We start from the raw sequence: 16,706 nt of genomic DNA, 5'->3' as shown, positions 1-16,706 counted from the left end.
TCCAAAAATCATATTACATATTTGTTTTCTAAAATTTGATTGAAATATTTTTATTTGAGTGATATATTTAATTTCTATATTTAAGTAATTAAGTCCAAGGATTTTGTTATTAGCTATTTTAGTTTGTTAGATATGAATATTTATAAATATGGAGTTGTATAATACTTGAATATAAGTGAAAGTTTTGCTTGGTTCTCAAAATATTTGGGAGAAAGGCTATAAGGAACCATAAGATGAAGTTGATCTATCCTAAAATCAACAGAATTTTTTGAAAGATACAAAAAAGCTCTTATCCTCAACTATTAAACAATACATAAAGGCATATTTGAGAAGATTTGAATTGCAAGCACTTCGAAGGAGGTATGAGAGATATTATAAAACATAAACAATGAAGTTAATAAGGCAAGAAAAGTTCATCTTCAAACTTCTAGAGGAGAATTCAAAGGTTTGAGTATGAAAGAATTGGAACCAATCTTTAATTATTTTTTTCAAGAATATTTATTATTGTGAATCTATTAAAAGGAAGAGGTGAAAGTTTGAACAATATTGATGTGATTAAAAAAATATTTTATCCTTAAATTCAAAGTTTAATAATATTGTTATGGTAATTGAAGATCTAAATATTTGAATTATATGACTATTAGTTAAATTAGAAGATCATTACAAGCCCCTGTGAAATTGTGAAATTAAAAGGAAGAATGAAGAAAAATCGAAACAAGTGATTTGAATGAAACTTCATTAAAGAACAAGGGAGAGAATTTTTGTAATGAAAGAAGTCAAAATAGTCATGAGCATGGTCGCAACTAAGAAAATAAAGGAAGAGATGATTTCAATTCATCAAACAAGAAAAGAATAAGTCAAAATTTGTATTCCTTAAGAGGATCTACATGATTCAGAGCAATGACAAGGTATGATAAGGAATGAAAAGTCTTATATTCAATGCTATAATTGTAAAAAAGTTGGTCCTTACAAATTTAAATGTAGAAATGCTACTAACAATGTGGAATCAAAAAACAATTATGTTGAAAAGAAAATTTAAGAATAAATGAATTTATTATTAGAATATAAAAGAAAAATAAAGGATAAAAATACATGGTATTTTAACATTAAAGCAAACAATCATATGTGTAAAGAGGTCATATTGCATTTGGAGATGCATCTAAAATTCTCGTAAAAGGTAGAGATAAATCTTGTTTTGTTTGAAAAATGGAAGAAGAAAAAACAATATATTAAATTGGGGTATGTTAGAGTTAACCCTAGAAAGCAAAGTTATTTTAAGACAATTTACATTTATTAATAAAATGCAATATGTTCTTGCATATATTTGTTCAAATGTTTATTATTTTGAGAATTATTATTATGAGTATTTTGCCTAATCAAGTTGCATTATATATGATTTAGATGTATAATGGACACTTTGTAACTTGAGAAGTTATTCGTAATAATTCATGAATTTGGATAACTTAGTAGTAGCTATAGTATATTACCTTCTTTCTATGGTGGAATGATTTATCTTGGTCATTAGCTTTGAATTTTAAGGTAAATATACTAGTATATATCTTTATATATTGAAAAAGACCTAAGAAGAGACATATTATAAAAGCTATAAGAGGAATATGTATTATTTCCAAGCTACTATATTGTATGTATTTTGAATCTTGAGAAGATGTCATATTGATTGAATTAATAATTGTTTTGAGTTTTATATGAGTGTGATCATATATTCGCAATAAATTGGGAAATAATTAGTTTAATAGTTGCTTATAAACATTTTCAATAGTAAACTTCATGATATCTCATTGATGAAACAACTACACCCCTTGAGTAATCCAAAGGTGAATGATCATAATTAGTTTATGGTCATGACAATTGCATTTAATTGGAATTTAATATACATCTTTGTGGATATTTATAATATCAAGTGGTCATAGAGAATGTGAATTAGCGAATAGTAACATTTACTAAATTGGTTTATGAATATCAATTCATGGGGAACAACATACAATGGTATAGCGTGCCATAAATTATTTCTAATGCTTTACTGAATTATCATAGAATATTGGAGTGCAATTCATTAATTTTTTTTAATGGGACAAAGATTAGTTATAGAATTTTGGTAATTCAATGGGAACTGGTTATGCTATGTGTACTTGATGGCCATCATGCAAGCTATCTTTGTATGTACACATTATTTTAGAACTTATTTGGAAGACAAGGGTGCCTCATCAATGGTAGTCTTAACTGATTAAAGGCAAGATGATCCTTTTGCTTTAGCCCTAGCTTTATATAAGCACCATTGTACTTTAGTTAGAGGATACAATTGCAAGTGAGAACTAAGGAGCTCTCTACACCCTTTGTACATAATCTTCTATAGTGCTATAGGAGATTACCCGCATGATTGTGCTTACTTGAAGCTAGATTTGTGGAGGAAGATATTCATGTTGGAACATCTAGAAAAGTCCATTCCAAACCCTAGATTGTTGGGATGCATGCAAAACTATCTTCATACGAATACTAGATCTAGTCAATGAAAGAATTGAAATAAAAAACTATAAATCCAAGTGCTAAAAAATATTACCTATGATTTGGATTTTCCTAGATTAGTTCCAATTGATGAGGAAGATGGTGTGGATCTCAAAAACCTTGTAATCTTTCTTATTTATGGTTCTCTCTTAGATATTGGCACTTGAGAACGTTGAAATTCTCTCTATGGGGATGGAGGTAAGGGATCTCTCTCTCTAAAAGACAAAATGAATCAAGTGTCTAACCTTAAACCCCTAAGACTTCCTTGTGAGCTTAAGTGACTTAAGCCCATCTTGGGCTTAAGTTACTTCATCTAACCTACTAGACGCTAATTAATTAATTAACCCTATTGGACTCTAATCGAGACATATCCTTCATAAGCTTTTGTGCAATCTTAAATATTTACCAAAATGCACTTATGCACACATGAATAAAAAAACCTACATCCCTCGAACAATGTGCCACTAGTTCATGCATATTTGGTTTAAATTTTTAAAAAATATAATAATATTTTCTAAAAAGAAATTAGGCCAAACTATTATTAAGGCTTTCAATTCTTAAAAAAAAAAAAATAACAACTATATAATGGTTAGGTTGTCTCCATAGGGAACTTTATATATGCGGATATTAGAGACACTAGTTTTCAGGGTATGAGTGCTCGTTGGGAGATCCAAAACATGGTTTTGATTAAAAAAAAGAAATGAAAAAGAGAAAGCGAATTCAAAAGACAGAATTAAAGGAAAGTGAACTCTAAGAGTGAAAGATTCACTAGGGTTCCTACATTCTAGTTTAACTCATCAACAAGGCTCTGAACCTATGCTTGCGACTTTAGGATCAAGCTAAGGGTTTACACCAAGAAAGTTCCAACTTGAGATGAATTACAACCACCTCAACAAGGATTTGTCTTAGTCTAATCACTCTCTTTTAGATCCTTGTAATTGGATGATTTACATGGGTTCCTCTTCCTGTTAGCATGCTTGTGCTTAACTTATAAAATAAGTCAGATTAAACTTGAATATGCTCCCAGGGTTGCTTGAGTTACAACCTTTACAACCATTAAAGCATACATTTTTTCCCTATTGTTACTCTTTTTGGCCATTGCAACCATTAATTGAGGTTAGATTCTTTTAAGTGATGCACAAATAAAACATTAGTTAGTAGAACTGGAAAATGGGAAAACTTAACTCCTCTTACCCTTTGGAGTGTTAAAAACTACCTATGCATGATGAAAGGAAATTCATAAACTAAAATTAAGGAAAAAGTACAAAAAAGAAAAAAAGAAGGGAATGGGAACACCATACAAGATTTAGAGAAACAAAACATTTCTAAACACACATTTAAGTTTTTGTTACGAAAGACTGAACTTACGAATGGCTAAAAGTAGGGTTTTGGTATTATGCTTATTGGTAGAACATTAGTATAATACATGCAATTGCTAAAAACCATCATTATACACAATCCTTATTTTGTCATGCATCATATTTGATTCATTAGATAAATGATAAAGATGTTTAGGATACTACCCTTAAAAAATGAAATATTTCAATGTTTGGTTCATCAAAATAAGGATAGAATTTTAATAATTTTTTTGGTGGTTAAAGAATGTTAAATAGTGACATTGATTAAAAATATCTGGTGTAATGACAACTTTTCACTAATGACTAGCCATGTTCATTCTATTATCTAACTTTCTTTACCCCTTTTAGTTTGTTGTTATTTTTTGTTTTATTAATTATTGGTAGCATTGGTAATGATTTATTATGGACAATTCCTCAAAGAGGATTTAAGACCAAAGATGGAGTGTTTGGTAAAGGATATTCTATTTTCTTGAGGTTAGAATCTAAATTACTAAGATTGGGCAAAAAGAGAATGCTTTGAAATATATTATTGAGGATCGACGTGATGACCCTAGTTTATATGCTACAACCAAAGTTTAACATTGAGATAAGTTGAGATTAATTCACTTATTTATTTTTTCTGATAGTTGTGTCTTAGTACCCTTAAATCAGTTATGACAAAAAATAACCACTTTTATTGTAAAGCAACCTTTAGCTGCAGAGAAATAGTTAGCAATTGCATCACTATGAATATGTTGTTGAGATTAGTTAACTGTTTATCACTAAGGCAAACAATTGCATCAACATCTACTAATCACACAATAAAACAAACAACCAATTGTAATCATCCTAATCAACCATTGAAGTCTTTAAACAAATGGTTTGTTAAGGATATAACAAAATATATTCAGTCATCACATTCATAGGACACTTAGAAAGGCTAGAAAACTTAAAATTCAAATTTCTTCCTTGTTTTCTTCTCTAATGCAAAATTCCTCTAGGTTGCAAACAAAAAACTAGCAAAGTACATAGAAGGTGGAATAGGTTAATCTAGATTGTTGAATTTTGGTGATCATTTGCATAGGTAGGGAAGATTTTATTTTGGGACTTAGGCATGATAAATTTTTTTGACAAACCAAGTTCTAAGAGTTTTAATTGGGACTTGATTTGTTTATGAAGTAAGAGAAAATTTAGTTAATAGTCCTTGTTTTTACTACTTGTGCTTGTGATGGTGATCCATACTAGTTGGAGTTGATGTTTTAACATTCAAGTTTGTTAACTATTTGCTAAACCTATGAGTGCTATGTTGGACCTTGTTGCCTGTATATTACATTAAAGTGATTATATAATATGCTTTTGCTATTTAATAATTAAGGGCAAAGAGCCCCAAAAAGAAAGCAATGTATGCTCTTGTTCTTTAATGTTTGTGGGTGGGGAAGGGAGGATATTATATATATAGCGAAAAAAAGAAAGGGAACGAGAGAGAGAGAGAGAGAGATCTAGGTAAGGGCCCCTAAAGGAAGAAAACATTGTGTCTCTATGGTGGAAAACCTAAAAACGCCTCAAGAAGATCCTAATGACATGTGATAGGATGTATAGATGTATGTCCTTTGATGAGAATCCCTAAATCTATTGGATAATTATTCATGGTTGATAATGGTTTAATTGCAACATATGGTAAGGTAGGTGAATCTTGAGTAACTTATGTTACGATTTTTATGGTTTTATTTGATATTATGATGCAATGGTATGTTTGTTTAAGGATCTAATTGAAAGAGAGAGAAGTAAAATCAGAAGTAAGGAGAATAGGGTATTGTTCTCATGTTCATTCTCTTAGTAAGTGATGACATTAAGTTATGCAAGAAGCAATTATTTAAAAAAAATCCACTTAGAACCAAAAGGAAATGAGAAAAACAACTGCTCAAGTTATAAATGGGTAGTGTAAGTGGAAGTGGAAAAATGAGATGAGATCCTACATAGAAGCATTATACACTTGTGAAGGGGAGCAAAAATGGAATAATATGTAACTATTGTGGTATAATGATTAAGAGTAGAGACATCACTTGATTTAAATATCATTTATTATACTCAAACTTGAACTCAAACACAAAAAAGTGTCTTATAGTGCCTCCTAAAGTTAAACAAGATATAAGAGAGCTTTTGCATCAAAAGAGTAAATCAAAAGCAAAGAAAGTTGTAGCTATCCATGAGATTTAAGCTTAATTACATAGCATAATGAGAGGAAATCAAAGGCACGCCATAGATGAGAATTATGATGATGTTTACATGTACTTAACTAATATGCACCCTGATGAGCGGGATGTGTTAGTAACCCCATATCACTCCATTCCCATGCCTTGTATCTCATAAGATGCATGAAAATCTATCCTAGGCTCTCTAAAACTATTGCAGTGGAAACTAGGTATTCAAAAACCAAAATTGATACCAAAGAAGTCATAGATCTAGAGAATAAAGCCACATACCTTTGATCTGGATGTTCTTGGATCGATTCCAATCGATGTAGATAACTCCCAAGTTGTAATGGATCTCATAAACACCATGATCTTCTACCTGATGACTCTTCTTTGTGTCTAGGCACTAAGGTGGCGGAGATATTAAGAGTGGAGGTTAGTGTTCTCTCTCTAGACCGTAGAGAGAAAATGGAAAGACATAGAAATCCTAACCCCTAAAGGAGTATTTATAGGCTTCCTATTGGGCTTAAGAGACTTAAACCCACTATGGGCTTGGATCACTTAATTTAGCCTAAAAAGGTTGCTAGTTGATTAATTAACCATATAAGGCCCTAATTAATCAATTAACCTAGTCTAGAGATACCACTTACTTATCCCTATGCAACCTTACGTAATTACCAAAATGCCCTTATGCACAAAAGTGAACTAGAAACCCATCTAACCCTCATAAACCATGCCATAAAGGAATACGAGCTTAGAGCGGGAACCATTGGGAGTCATAGGAGTATTGGCTCTCTCATAATCAAATTTTGAAATTGACTCAATATCCCACTATAGAGAGTCGACTGCACTCCAGTACCCTATGTATATTATAATGAGACACCAATTGCTCAACTCTATGACCTACTATCCATTGCATGCAGACTCCTCATGAACTAGTGTCTATAATATAATAAGGTAGTGCTATCACCTATTAAAATTACTTTTCAAATCCTTGAGTTACAGATCCCACTTATTATGTGATCAATTGACATATTCTAGTTTCAAGAAACATATGTCAAATTCCACTAATTAAATTACTATGACCACAGTTTTCATGATCACATGTCCTTTGGATCACCCAATGGGACACACTGTCTCAACCCCATGAGATATCATGGTGCCTATATTGAGATTACCTATTGCCATAAACCTCCATTAACAGTGACCAAATCCATAGGAATATATGACCACTTTAGGGTCTCACCCATAAGTTAAAGCCTCTTGTCGATTTTGGTATAGGTTCAATATCCTCTTAAGATTGAGAGTCCACACAGTATAAGAGCTTGGTAAATCATAACAATTGATAAGCTTGCATCATGATTCACCGTAGGTCTTATCTAGTGTGCATCACATATACCAGTGCACACACTATGAGAAACCCATCCCAACGGCCAAGACAAGCCATCCCTCCAATTAAGAGGTAATGTACTATAGTTTCTACTAGATTGCCTAAATCCATGAATTGACTATAGATAACTTATCTACTTACAAAGAAACCCATGACTTGTATCTTTTGTGCAACTCCTAATGCACCTAAGTCGTGTACAATGTTAGAGACATGGGACTAAATGCTAAAATCAATGTCAATACACCAAAGGGATAACAAGGAGATAGTTAAATCTATCTTTGTTGCGTCATGTTGTGCTTTTAGAGGCTCAATCCCAATAATATATATAAACAACGTCTTATAGGATTGGGGGTCAAACAAACAGACATCCTTTACGAATTCAGAAGTCTCATAGTAGAGTCGTGGATCAATTCTAATACTAGTTGGAATGACTTACTCCCTCTTCCATGTTGATATTGTCCATTCTAGGTCTAATGAACTTTCATAACTTTGAAGCATGTTAAGAGGAATACCACATATTATTTTAATATCCTCACATCTAAATTTATTTCATAATTGATTAAAGAAGTTTTGATAAATCATATATAATATGGAATGTTTAATCATGATTAATCGTTAATTGGTTCTCAAAGACAAATCTTGATAAATCCATATTTGTTCAACATTATTAACTTTAAGAATAGTGAGTTGAGATTAATTGGGAGACTCATTATGATGGGATATTGATTAGTGAAGGAGCACAAATTAGAGAGGAGTAGTTTTATTAAAAATAAAAATAAAAAAAGCTTTCGTAAAAGCCATTTTTCCCTTTGTTTGCATAACAACAAGAAATTTTTAAAAAGATAAAGAAAATATTTAATAGCATAATCCAATAAGTTTGTATAATTTGCTAATAATCTATAATAATATTTAAGTAGAAGAATAATATCATATTAAAATTAAAGGAAAATAATGTTTATGCAATAAAATACCAATTTATGTGTAGCAAAATAAGAAAAAAAAAAGAAAAAAAAATTGTGAGTTGAAGTGACATCAATAATACAATAGGCATATAGATTGATATTGAAAATGCTCAAATTAATTAAACTTTTAAACAATATTCAACACAATGTTCAAATATAGGAAAATTCTCAGTACTTTGACATTTGGTGCAATATTTTATTCATTTGGCGAAGATATTGATCAACTCAATGGGACTACGTGGTTAAGAAACACACAAGTAGTGATGTTAAGCATGATTAAAGTAAACAAACTATGGGTAACAAAGTAAACAAATAATTCAATCTTTTTTAATAGGAGTAGATAGTGGTTGTCCTAGATTTTATTTCTAAGAAATAAATTTCAAACCAACATATATTTGAACGAAAACACAATAATCCATATTCCATCATGTCATTAAAAGACATTGAAAACACATTTAAATTTGTAATTGAAACTAAGCATAGGATATACTGAAACAAAAGATAATAAAATTTATAAACTAATAATTAAGATATTTGCATAGATAGCTTAGGGTTTGGATATTTCCTTTTCAACCAATTACTTAATCAAAATGGTATAACTCTCAAATCATCAATCAAAGTCTATCCTATCAATTCATAAATGACTCAAAATATTCACTCAAAATTAAACAAGTTACCATATGCCAAATCATTGATTCGATCAAATGAACCACATATTTGGTCTTAAGATGGTCATCATTGTCACTATCGTCAATGTCATTTTTGTCCTAATTCTCTTCCACTCTACTAGCAACAGTAATGATGCCTATGAAGTTAAATGATTGATTAGAGATGAACCATCAGCCCCTCTCCCTATATAAAGCCTTTATATAAGAAAATGAAGATTAGGTTAAGATAGGGCTAGGGCTAGGGTTACCTAGTAGTGGATGACAACTATCGATATGTAATTTAATTGTGATATTTTTCTATCTATAAATGCTTATACTTAAATTGAGTACATTACTTTGCTTGTGCATAAAAGAGATAATTAGTTACCTCTCCAAATATTTTAGGCTATTGATGATCAATTATGATGACATGTTTAGTAGCAATTTCTTTTCCTTCATGACATGTACTAAATTCTTTTTTCCTTTATTAAGATAAAAATTAAATAATTTTGAAATTGTGATTCCATAAAAAGTCATTTATGAATGATTTGGAAAGTGGGAAAATGAGCAATATAGTTTAAAATGGCGAACAAAAAATATTTATTACTTTAGAAATTTTTAAATAGTTCAAGTATTTTTTTAGTGTAGTATTGGTTAGGTTGATAATTATTTTACAATTTTCATTGTAAATTTTAGGTTATATTGAACAATGTTGAATTGGATATGTACATCAATCTTACTTGAATCTACATCATGTTCAAGATTATGGTGTTCGATTGAAGAAAATGAATATCATTGGGCAACCCTGGTAATGTATAAGTGATTTTGTTTCAAATTCCCACTAGATGAAATGTTTGCCCGAGTTAGGTTCATATAAAAGTCATCTTGCCTTGTCATAACTAGTCAAAATCACCGTGAAAATTTTGGGTGCTTTGATGTGTTATTGATAAAAATTGGTGTTCATTTAACTTTATAAGATTTGTCAACTAAGATATTATATTTTATTTGCTAAGACATTGAAATATAATTTTATGAAAAATCAAGATATTATTTGAAGTCAATAATAGGATACATAAAAAGGTTTATTTGTAGTCAACATTTAATGGAAATGGCTTTTCACTTTAATTGAATCTCTAAGGGATTTATAAGAGGTGAAATTCAATTTCTCTATTTCCTTTAGGCTATGTTTGGTTGCCAAAAAATTTGAGGAAAAATGTGAGGAAAAGAGAGTGTGAAGGAAAATAAAAACTATATTTAAAGTTAATAGATTCTTTTTGTATGCTATTTCAAATTCATTTCACATATTTCTTCTCTTCAATTTAAAGATTTAATAATTTAATAATTTATAAATTTCTAACGAATTTTAATTGTATTTGATTTTATTTCATATTTTCCATTGAGAAACCATACATGAGAAAATAATTTTTCTCAATATTTTTTTTCTTTCCTTAGTACTCTCAAAGAACCAAACATAACCTTAGATTCTTTACTCTTCCGTTTTCTCTTTTCATTTCCTCAGCAGTTATAGTTGAAGTATTGGTAGTTGCAATTCATAAAATAATAGGGTGGTGGCGTAGTTGGCTAGAGCGTAGGTCTCATAGGGTCTAAGTTATCCTAAGGTCGAGAGTTTGAGTCTCTCTCACCCCATCATTATTTATTTATTTCATTTGAAACTTAGAATCATGTGACAATGTTAATGGTTTCTATGCTAAATTGATTTGTAGTTAACGTTTTTTTATTTTTTATTTTTTTATTGAATGATTAAAATAGATTTGTTTTGCATTAGATCATTTCATACTTTAGTATTCATATATTTTGTAATCGTGATTTAGTCTAAATTTTCTATGACTAATTGATTTACTACAAACTCAAAATCACATTAATTATTTTTCCCCTTTCTATGTAAAATTGAATTGTCATTTAGTTAGTTATAAGATCAACTTCTTTAATTTGCAACTTATAATCATGTGACAATGAGTTCGAGTTTCTCTCGCCCCATTCTTATTTATTTATTTATTTCATTTGCAACTTATAATAATTTGACAATATTAATGGTTTCTATGTTAAATTGTTCTGTAGCTAACACTTTTTTTATTTTAATTTTTTATTATTGAATGATTATAATATATTTTTATGTTGAATTGAAATTATAATTTCTAAAATAGTCATAAATAACTAGTTTGCATTAGCTCATTTTATAATTCAATATTCATATTTTTTTTGTAATTGTGAATTAATAGGAATGTTTTATGACTAATTGATTTACTATTTACTCAAAATCATATTAATTATTTTTCACTTTTCTATGTAAAATTGAATTGTCATTAATGATGCCATTATTTGATTTCTTATAAGAAAAAAAGGGGAAACTATTAATGTGCTTATTCCAACTATATTTAATATTATACAAGTAATGATCATAATGGGAATGATTACTCTTACATAGATTATTTAGATAATTAGAATTTACATTATTCAGATAACTAGAATTTTGATAACTATAAAAAAAAAAAACTTTAGAAAATACTGATTGTTATTCATCTAAAAAGTCTGATTATCAATATCAAAATATATGAAATAACTAACCCCACTCCTATTCTTAACTCTAAAAGTGTTATCACGGATGAATTCCAACAGTCCCTAACGCTAAATAAATGATCAACATTACTACAACTAGAACTCTTAATTTTACTTTAATTATTAATGTTTTGATCACTATTATTTATAAACCAGTCTTGACTTCCATTGATATTTTCAATAGAATTAAGACTATTGATTATTTACTTAGCCCACATCTATATTCTAATTTCTTGTTAGACAACATCAAATTGAACCATCATTTTTCCATAGAGCTTTCTTACCCCCCTATTTACATTAAAATACAATAGATTAATAGTCATTTGATGGAAACGCATTCAAATATTTCATTTCCTATCAAAATAAGCACATATATATATATAGATTAGTTACAAATAAAGTGAGTCTTGAAAGAAATGATTATATTTTGTGGGAGTATCTGAGATATAATTCTCCCATGGGTGCCAAATTCACATCTAAAAAATAGAAGTATGTGTTCTCTCATATACACAATTTGTTTCTAGAATATCATCTAATAATAAGTTTCTATTCGAAAATGGAATCAAAAAGACAATATACACAATGGGGTAGAAGGAGTTGTGACACTTGGATCAATATATTACCAAAACTACAAGATATAAAAGAATACACCAATCCTAAGGATCCATGGGATTAATTGCTGATCTAACACAATAATAGAAAATTTGACTTATTGAGTCTTTGAGCATTGTGTATCTAAGTATGTATTTATATAAAATATATACATACAATAGTCTTTTTGTGTTCGACTCAATTCTTTTAGTAAAAGATTGGGTCGATTTTAATTGCAATTCAATTAAGGAAATGAACATTGATTATTGGATTATAAAGTATCCATTGTCGAGAATTCAAATTAGATTTCCTTCCATACTTCACAAGTAGTAGCTAGTTTAAGGCTCTATTTTCTAATTGCATGGATAATTTCATTATCCTCGTGAGAAAAATCACATTCCTCATTATGAGCTTGTACACATGCTTCAAGAGCTACTCAATTAGCTATAACACCTGGTGCATTTCCCTAAGGGTGTCTTAAAGTTTCTTTATTGAACATTAGTATGAAATCATCTCCAAAGATCTTAGCCAGAGTGAGTACCAAATGTGAATAACCTTAAAAGCCACGAGTAGAACATCTAGTAGAGATATCTAATCTTGAGTAAAATAAATATCGCACTTTTGGTCTTTTTCAACAAGGTCATCACATAATAAATCAACAAATCCTAAAGGATATCATTTTCTCCTTCAATTGTGGTACTAAAGTGAATCTGATCTCCACCAGACATATGTAAGGCTTTAGCTAGTACATGGAAGTGCATACCATGATTCTTTTGTTTATCAATAATTACATGCATTGCATGATGGATGTGAAGAAGTATCTCATTGTCTCATCAGTAATGAGCCATACTAGTATTTGTAGTGAATCCCTGTATTAAGTAGTCATGCATTATGATAGCAACTCCCAATTTTCCAACAAATGTAGCCTTTTGATCATTTCCTCGCATGTACCAATAGTAGCATTCAAGTAATGCCTTTTGATTTCACTTGTTTCAACCCATGCTTTAAAAATTGTTTACCACAAAATAAGAAATCGTCTCTCCAATGCATAAATAGTTGGGAGTTTGCATTCTTACCATCTTTAGTAAAATCAAGTCCATTGTGACGCATTCATAAATTGATCCACCATAGTTCTTAGTGGATAACCTAATCTAGGTTTAATAGTACATCCTAATAGGAGAAAACCATAGTTCAATTTATCTCTCACAACTTGGATGCCATGAGGTGAGCCTTGGAAAGTTTTAGAATAAGTAGGAGGATTTGCAGATCTTTTAGATGTAGAATGCACAAAGCTTTGAACCCAAACACATTAGCCATAATGGAAGTAAACATATTAGTAACAAAGCCTTCTTAAAAAGGTAAGAGTAAGCTACATAAGTAATATACTGATTTTTTTTTCCAATAGTAGACTCGATGAGGTAGCATCATCCCTTGTAACAATCAAGGCTAGGAAGTCCATTAGACCACATAGTTGTCCATTTACTAGTGGAAGATTCAATAGCTACTACGATCCTTGTTTCTTCAAATGGAACTCCACATTAAGGAGTTACTCAAAATGTTGTCAAGATATCAGTTGGTTTGGTCTCATATGCAATAGTATAATAAGCTAATTTTTAATCATTAACACTAACTTTGAATCCAACACTTGCCTTAGTCTCTGTTTGTGGTGACATAAATATCTCCTTTCAACTCACAAATTAAGAATCCTCACGACAACAAAACAAGGTCTACAAGACATGAATGAGGTGTTAATGAAGTTTTTCACAGGAATCTTTCACAAAATTCTCAATTAATATTATCAACTAATTAAAATGGTTCATTATTAGATTATGGTATTTAATTCCCCAAGTGCATTATTATTTTATACTCAATCATATGCATGGTGCAACCTAATCTTTGTTTCTCAAGTTAATTTTGAAGTTTTTAATTCCTTACTTTAACCTTTTTCTTTTTTGAATCAAAATATCTAAATATAAATAATAATAAATTCACCCTTGACTGTAACATATGTTGTATATGTAAATCCTAGGTGTGAAAATGTGCACAATTCATCAATATGCTAGGTGTAAATCAATATGCTAAAATAAGAAATAAATAAGAATTAGTGAGAACTAACATAAAAAAAAAAAAAAATCCTGAATAGAATTCAAGTTCAAATTCCATAAAAAATAAAAATAAAAAATGGTTGGGATTGTTTAAAATGATATACAAATGAAAAAAATTTACAATCTTACTCATGATTTTGAAAATGGCTTGGTTGAACTTAAAAATTAATTCATTGAATAAGTAAAAAATTGGATTGGATTTGGTTGGATGGTACCAATGAAATTAGGTGCTAACTCCCACTTCTTATCAAATTAATCAAATGACTTTCTATCAAACTTTTGGATTTGATAATTGTCACAAAAAATTAATTTGACTTTGTTATTACTATGATAATAAATCCTACTACTTTTGGTCTTAGGGTTTCCATGCTTGAAAATAAAAAATAAAAAATTGGGGTGTACTGCTCAAATCATTGGTTTGATCCTAGATGTATCTTTTTCCTTGGGCAAGAGGCCTAATATTTACAATGCACTAGTTGGTAAGGGTTGAGATATAACTGGTCAAAAAATTAACGTGACTTATGAGATACAACAATTATTATGAAATAATCAAGTTAGAGTTATGGTTATAAATGATATGGATGGTCTAATGAGAGGAATGAGAGTGATTGAGATGAGAGTTTCTTTAAGTGTTCCAGTATGTTAAAGGAATCAAACAAATTTCAATAGGCTTGGAAAGGCTAATGATAATTTAGTTCCTGTAGATACTCACATAATATCTCCTATTCATAGATTTGTGTTTACCTTTATATAATCAGATCCAAAATTATCTATGTTTGAAATAGGAATGAAAGTAGTGGATCTTTTAACTCCTTATCACCATGGTGGAGGAATTGGAGTATTTGAGGGAGCTAAAGTGGGTTAAATAGTAATCATAATGGAATTGATCAATAACATTGCCAAAGCTCATAGGGGTATATCTGTATTTAGTGAAGTCAGTGAACGTACTCATGAAGGAAACGATCTTTACATGGAAATAAAAGAATCTAGGGTGCTTAATGAACAAATTCAGAATAAAAAGTTGCTTTAATCTACGGTCAAATGAATGAATTGTTGGGAGCTTGTATGAGAGTTAGTTTGATTGCCCTAGTTATTATGATAGAATATTTCCAAGATGTACTTCTATTTATTTGCAATATTTTTTGTTTCATCTAAGTAGGATATGAAATATTTGCCTTATTAGGTAGAATGACTTTCACTATGGGTTATCAACCTACCCTTAGTACCAAAATGAGTTTTTTTTTACAAGAAAGAATTACTTATACTAAAGAGGGGTCCATAACTTCTATTCAAGCAATTTATGCACCTATGGATAATTTGATCGATCCTACCCCTACCACAACATGTGCACATTTAGATACTACTATTGTACTACTAAGAGGATTAGCTGCCAAAGGTATCTATCCAATAGTTGATCCTTTAGATTCAATGTTAACTATGGTCTAACCTCGTGTTGTTAGTTAGGAACATTATGAAATTGCACAAAGTGTTAAGCAAACTTTACAATATTACAAAGAACTTCAAGCCATTATAGCTATCCTTGGGATAGACTTATTATCCAACGATGATAATTTAATCATAACAAGAGCATGATAAATTGAGTATTTTTTATTTATTTTATCACAACCCCTTTTCATGATAGAAGTATTTACCAGTTCTCTAGGGAAATATGTTGGCCTAGCAAAGACAATTAGAGGGTTTCGATTGATCATTTTCAAAGAATTAGGTTATTTTCTCAAAAAAGCCTTTTATTTGGTGGGTAACATTGATAAAGCTACCACAAAGTCTATAAACTTTGAATTGGAGGGAAAATTGAAGAAATGACCTCAAATCTTTATGTGCTAATCCCTAATTGAATTGTTGAGAATTCATAAGTAAAGGTAATTATTTTATCTACTAATAGTGGACAAATTAACATATTATCAAATCATGCTCGTATTGGCAAAGTTGTAGATATAGGTATTTTAAGAGTACACCTTAATGACTAATGTTAAGGATGGCTGTGATGGGTAATTCTATGAGAATAGGCAATAATGAGATCATTGTTTTGGTAAATGATGTAGAGAAGGGTAGTGACATTGAGCCATAGAAAGCTCAATGAACTCTTGAAATAGTGGAAGATAACTTGAGGAAAATTGAAGGCAACAAATGAATAATTAAGGTAAATCTAGCTCTTAGATGAGTTAGGACATGAGTAGGCACTATCAATGTGACTTCATAAATAGTCATGTGCCCCAAAAAAAAAAAAAATTTGTTTATATATTTATTTTGATTATGCCTATTAAATACAATCAAATGGAATAAGATTTTGATCCTATGAAAAAATAAAAATGCATTTTAAAACCAAAAGTCAAATACAAATAGAAAATAGAATAGGATGGA

The 16,706-nt window shown here is 29.8% G+C and overlaps 1 pseudogene; it reads left to right on the top strand.

Moving 5' to 3' along the window:
• Positions 1 to 15,111: 15,111 nt before the first annotated feature.
• Positions 15,112 to 15,917, top strand: LOC109123484 (ATP synthase subunit beta, chloroplastic-like; annotated as a pseudogene).
• The last annotated feature ends 789 nt before the right edge of the window (positions 15,918 to 16,706 follow it).

Source organism: Vitis vinifera, chromosome 12, assembly GCF_030704535.1.
Source record: "Vitis vinifera cultivar Pinot Noir 40024 chromosome 12, ASM3070453v1".
In the NCBI taxonomy this organism is placed as follows: domain Eukaryota; kingdom Viridiplantae; phylum Streptophyta; class Magnoliopsida; order Vitales; family Vitaceae; genus Vitis; species Vitis vinifera.
The sequence above is the reverse complement of the archived record's forward strand: the minus strand, read 5'-3'. Positions and strand labels throughout refer to the sequence as shown.